Source organism: Macaca fascicularis, chromosome 4 (assembly GCF_037993035.2).
Source record: "Macaca fascicularis isolate 582-1 chromosome 4, T2T-MFA8v1.1".
NCBI classification, from domain to species: domain Eukaryota; kingdom Metazoa; phylum Chordata; class Mammalia; order Primates; family Cercopithecidae; genus Macaca; species Macaca fascicularis.
The window spans coordinates 98,382,270-98,388,269 of NC_088378.1; positions in this window are offsets into that span (position 1 = coordinate 98,382,270).

Genomic DNA, 6,000 nt, shown 5'->3' on the forward strand with positions numbered 1-6,000 from the left:
CAGAAGGGGTTGTCACTGCATTAGCAGGCCATCTTGATGTCATTTTTTCAGTTGTCTTGTGAGTTGGCTCTGCCACCATTCCACAGCTCTATTGGCCCGAGGATGACGAAGTGTATGGAAAGTCCATTGCATTGTAGGAGAATGCACACATTGTTGTGTTACTTGGGTAGTGACCATTCCTTGGTCAGAGTGAAGTTCCATGGGGTAATAAAAAACATGACATGTGTTCCTTTTAAGAGAAGCTATGTTAGTCCCAGCCTCTACATGAGTGACATATACACTTTCCCATTGCAGACAGCAAGTTATTGTTATAGTACTTGTCCTTTAATAATCCAGCCACTTAGTTGCCTTTCCTCTGAAGAGATGTCTAGGTTGTTGGCAACAGCTGATGAGTCAGTGAAAATGTAGCGAGATAGGGTGGTAGAGGATCACCACTGCATGTAGTTTGGCCCATTGTTCAAAATGCCTATGTCCAGTCTCAGTCATGAGATAGCTACCCACTGGCTAGATGGCTGCCACAGCCCAGGGAACCCTGCCTGTTTGCCATTTGGCAGAGCCATCAGTAAACAAGCCATGTCATACTGTCAGTAGGCACATGTCTGAGTCTTGGGCCCCAAGTATCCATAGGAGGCTCTAAAACATCCCCTACATGTTGCTTAGTCCCTTCTGGCAAGTTAGTCACATGCTCATGGAGCCTACTGGTCCCTTGGCTGCTAGGCCCAATCTTTTGAATGTATCCTATCCATTTGATCATTGAGCTGTATTGAGCCTGTCCAATTTCATTGGCAAGGTTTGTGAGCACCCAGGTGAGAATGGGCAGTTCAATTTGCAGTGTCTTTTGTGGCAGTTCAATCACAAGATGCTCAGTCTCCTTTAGTGCCCAATGGCAAGCAAGGGGTTGTCATTCAAAAGAGGTGTACCTGGGGGCGGCCTCAGGCAACTTACATGTCCAAACTCCAAGAGGCTGGTGCACCCCAGTGGCAGTTTTCTGTTGCTACATGCCACCAATCTGCATGCAAAGTGGTTATGCACACATGTCATTTCATCAGGGTAGCAGGCTTTAAAGCTTTTAAAGTCAGTGCCTGGACCACAGCTCACTGAATGGCTTCCAAAGCCTGCTGCTGCAAAGCGTTCCACTTAAAGTTGGTAGCTTTGTTGTCACCTGACTAAGGGGAGCAACAGAACACCCAGGTGGGGTACATACTGTCTCTAGTACCCAAAGAGCCCTGCCAGCAATTGGGCCTCCTTTTTATTAGTGAGTACCTCCAGGGTTAAAAATACTTATTTCACTGTCTCTGGAATACCTTTTTGGCCTCCTGCCCAAGTGACTCTGGCATTAAGCCTGGACAGTCCATTGTTAGTCTCCATGCCCCAAAGGCCTTTTTGACCAGCCAAAAGGGGCTGTTAACACTGTGATAGTGTACTGTGTAGCAAGGCCTGAATTAGCAAAATAATATCCTATTTTCCACTTAGCTTGCAGTACTGCTTTTGTGGAATAAACTTTTGGGACTTGGGTAGCTTAGGTGGCAGGCTGAAGTGGACATGTTCCACTGTTAGGCTCGAATTCTTGGCTATAATGTGGTGACATTCTGTTCCACAAGCAATGTGTCAATGCATATGTCAACTAAAGAAAAAAAAAGGTTTTAAAGAGTTGCAGTGGGTTTTATTTATAAGTTTTATTGAGGACTATAGACCAAGGCCTATAGCCTGGGGGCAGCCCTGTGGAGGGCTTTTATTAGACTGTTTGGCACAGTATTTTAGCCCAATGCTTATAGAGATGGTGAGGATTTAGTACATGTAAAATTGTATTAAACTTGTTCAGAAGTTATATGAAAGCAGAATCAGATCATATATTCTTTGGGTATAAGAGTATATCTGGTTATAGATTACAGAGACATAATCACTAACTCTGTTAGACATTATCTTATGTGTAGAAAAAGAAAAAGAAAGGACTAGGATTATTTATCTTCTAAGGAATACAGTGACTAGGGCAAGAGACATGGGGGTGGGAGTGGTCTATCCTGTTTTGTCTTTAAAGCATCTTTCTGAGAGCTGCACATCATCACAGAGTCAGGGGCTTTGTGAAATCATGCTGGCAAGCAGAAATGAGCAAACATGGTGTGATGGTTACTACTGAGTGTCCACTTGATTGGACTGAAGGTTGCAAAGTATTGATTCTTGTTGTATCTGTGAGGGTGTTGCCAAGGGAGACTAATGTTAGAGTCAGTGAACTCAGCCTTAATCTGGGTGGGCACAATCTAATCAGCTGCCAGCATGGCTAGGATAAAAGCAGGCAGAAGAACATGAAAAGACTAGACTGGCTTAGCCTCCCAGCCTACATCTTTCTCCTGTGCTGGATGCTTCCTGCCCTCGAACATTGGACTTCAAGTTCTTCAGTTCTGGGACTTGGGCTGGCTTCCTTGCTCCTCAGTTTGCAGACAGCCTGTTGTGGGACCTTGTGATCATATTAGTTTAATACTCTTTAATAAACTCATATATATATGTATAAATTATATATATTACATATATATAGAGAGAGCGAGCACCTATTAGTTCTGTCCCTCTAGAGAACCCTGACTAATACACAAGGCTTCTTTTTATTTTTTATTTTTGTGGGCACATAGTAGGTGTATATATTTAAGGGGTGCATGATGTATGCTGCTTTGTCTCACAACTATCATGTACTCAGCTATGGGAACCGCAGTCACTGGTACCTGAAATTGCTCAAAGGACCCCAATCATAAGCAAATAAGTACTGTGAGTCACATATTTGTCCCCAAATCTCCTGAGGTCATCAGTTTAATTTTTCCCCTAAGGGGACCTAGAAATATTGTCCTGTGGGCTCTAATATCCAAGAACCCCAGAAAAGTCTGAGTTCCTTTCTTTTCTCCTCTTGTTTTAACAGGATTATAGGGACATTGGCATTGACCTCCAGTTGAGGACCTAATTTCTCAGGCTGAATGGCCCCATTTCTAACTGTGCCATTCTGCCTGAGACATTTGGATTTGCAATGTCCCTTGATCAAGAAAACAAAACCAAAACCAAAAACAAACACTAAAAAAACATCAACCAGGCTGCAAGAGATTCCTCTGGTCTTTCTCTATATTCATCCTTTAGATAATGAGTCTCTCTTTCTGTGAAGGCCACATAGCACATGTGTTAGTTCCCTCTCAGGGTTCTTCTGAGAACCCGCTTTCCCAGCTCTCTAGCCAGGAATGATCAGTCACATAGTGTCCAATAGCCAGGGGATCCTGCATAGTGCTCCTGTTTCTGCATTCCTTTCTCTCTGCCTCAGTCAGCAACCAGCTCACACATGTGGGTGGGGGAGGTTACCTATGCCTACCTTATCACCCTTCTTTCCTGATCAAACATCCAGCTGCACATCCAGCCCCTGCTTGCCCAGGCTAATGCTTATTGGCAAAGTGGGTAGAGCCGTAACTCCTAGTACTGGCCTGGGGGTTATTTGCTTCCCCTACTTTGCCCATAAGCCATGGTTCTTTCAGACCAGCCTCTACTCACTATGTCAATTTTGTAAAGTAGGTTTACTACCTACCATTTGCCTGAGTCTGGTAAGACAAAACATACACACACAAGTTATGTGAAACAGATTTATTACTCACAGATAGGCAGCAAGAGACAAAAGAAGCTTAGGATCTGTTGTGAGCCGATCCCTCCACACCTCAACAAAGCTGCCCAGGGCAAATGAAGTCTCAACTGAGCATGCTCCACTTGCATTGCAGCTGAGGAAGACCAACAGGCAGCCCACCCTGGATTATATACGTCAGTGGCACGTAACTCACTGGGCAAAGCTTTGAAAGACATCTGGTTTCCAGGGAAAAGAGGAGTAAAGCCAAGGCTGTACCAGAGTAGTTCCTCCCTAACTCAAGATGTTGCATTTCCGTCGCAATCTACAGCTGTTCCTGAGAACTCCAAGTAAGAAAAGGGAGAGAACTAGGTCACTCCAAGGCCACCCAGACAAGCGACCTGCAGCACCAAATGTCTATACAATGTTGAGTTCACTTCTCTGTGGTACCCTTTTTCCAGGGCCTTGGCCTAGCTGACTTTTTTATTCCTTGATTATAATTTTTCCCAGGAGACTTTTTAAACTGCTCAGTCTCTACTTTCTGCTTGGACTCTCTGACACACTCAGGAAACACAGAGAGGGGAAAGCACAGTAGAGAAGGTCAGTCTATGCTCTCTCTGTGGCCTTGGCTTTTCAGGTCCTGGTTTTCTTTCTTTGTTTTTTAATCTAGCCTTTCTTGTTGTCTGACTGTGATAGTTGATTTGATAAAAGCTACTATGATGTAGCAAGAAATGGACATCTTAATAATTCATAATTTTAGAAGTTATTAATTTTTAGTTTTATTGCCCAAACGTTTTCCAAGAAAGTTTTAAAAATTAATAATGCTTAAGTACATGATACATATAATGTGCTCTGTGGTTACTTCGGCCTATGCAGAATTCACAGTGGACTTACATATCTAGCTAGTATGCACCTATTTTCTACGTAACCAATGTATATGTCCTCCTTTTTCATAAAGATTTTCTAGACATATAGGCCCACTTAAATGTGAAAATATATGTATTTTCATACATACATGTATACAGAAATTTTTCCAAGTGTTCGTGGATATTCACAATTTTTTTATGTTTTCAATATGCTCAAATAATTACAAGCAATTAAGTGTATATTTAGTATATTCTTGCTTGGGAATTTAGATCAGTATTGGGTTATAGACATCTTGAATCTTATATAATCTAATGTGGGATTTTTTATTTTGTATAGAATGTATTTAAATGTAGAACTGCCTTCCCAAATTAGGTTAAATGTGAATAAACATAACCTCAAGCATGCCTAAGAAATTCTAATCTTAACTAGTATAATAATTTTTGTAAAAGATACGGAACAATTATTTGATAAAATTTTTTATGCCAGAAAAATCCAGCCTTGCTACTGCAGCAACTATAAATCTGGCCTGATTTTAAAATTGGACAGGTAATATTTTTACAACTGCAAGATCTGAGATACTAGTTATAAATGAAGATTCTCTATGGGACCACTATTCCTGCTGAAGAAAAAGAGTTCTTCAAAGTCCTCTATATATTATGTGACTTTAATATCTGAATAGTCACTGACATAAAGGGTTGACTGACTTTTAAGTTATTAGTGCCAGCTTTCTATTGGCTTTAAGCTCAGAAATGTAAAATATTCACCTTCTGAGAAATATGATATACTTTGATTAATGAATTTTTAACCAAAAAAAAAAAATATCAGGGTGGGAAATTTGATTGGTAAGGTATAATGAAAAATGTACCCAATGTCTTTTGCAAGTTAGTTTCATCAAGAGACATAGCTTCAGTCACACAAGGTCCTATCATATTTTGAAAAGTAAAATACAACAGAATATCATCACCATCTTAATATTGTGTTACTTTCTGGCCTTGTCTTCTTCAGCTATTCAGATTTTGAATGTCTGTAGGACATTCTGGCTTTTACCAGAAAGAAGGCTAAACTTTTTCTTCTTAGTATAAGGAGTGACCATAACCAATGGCTTGCCAAATCAAGGCATTCCTCTTGGTGCAATATTACAAAATAAAGCTTCACCCTCCTTGGATGTATAAACTGCATGCTAGGTGAGAGCACTTCGAACCATACCTTAGGCCTTTACCCTAAAATACATGGTCTAGATTCACCAAAGTGGCATGAACCCTCAGTCATATTGAAGGAAAACTGACCTCACATCAACTATTCAGCCCAATGTTGATAGCAAGATTGTCCAGATCACATCCAAAGATTCTTCAGCTTACTGCCATCAGGCATATAAAGCTCATATAAAAACACCAAACCTTCTCAGTGAAGCAGAGCCCCATGGAAAGCAGATTTAGAGAATTGCTCCAGTTCTATGAGACCTCTCAAAATACAGAGCTAAGAACCAACACAAGATAAGACAGCAGCTGCTTAGATAGCATAAACATCAATGACATTCATAATTTATATCT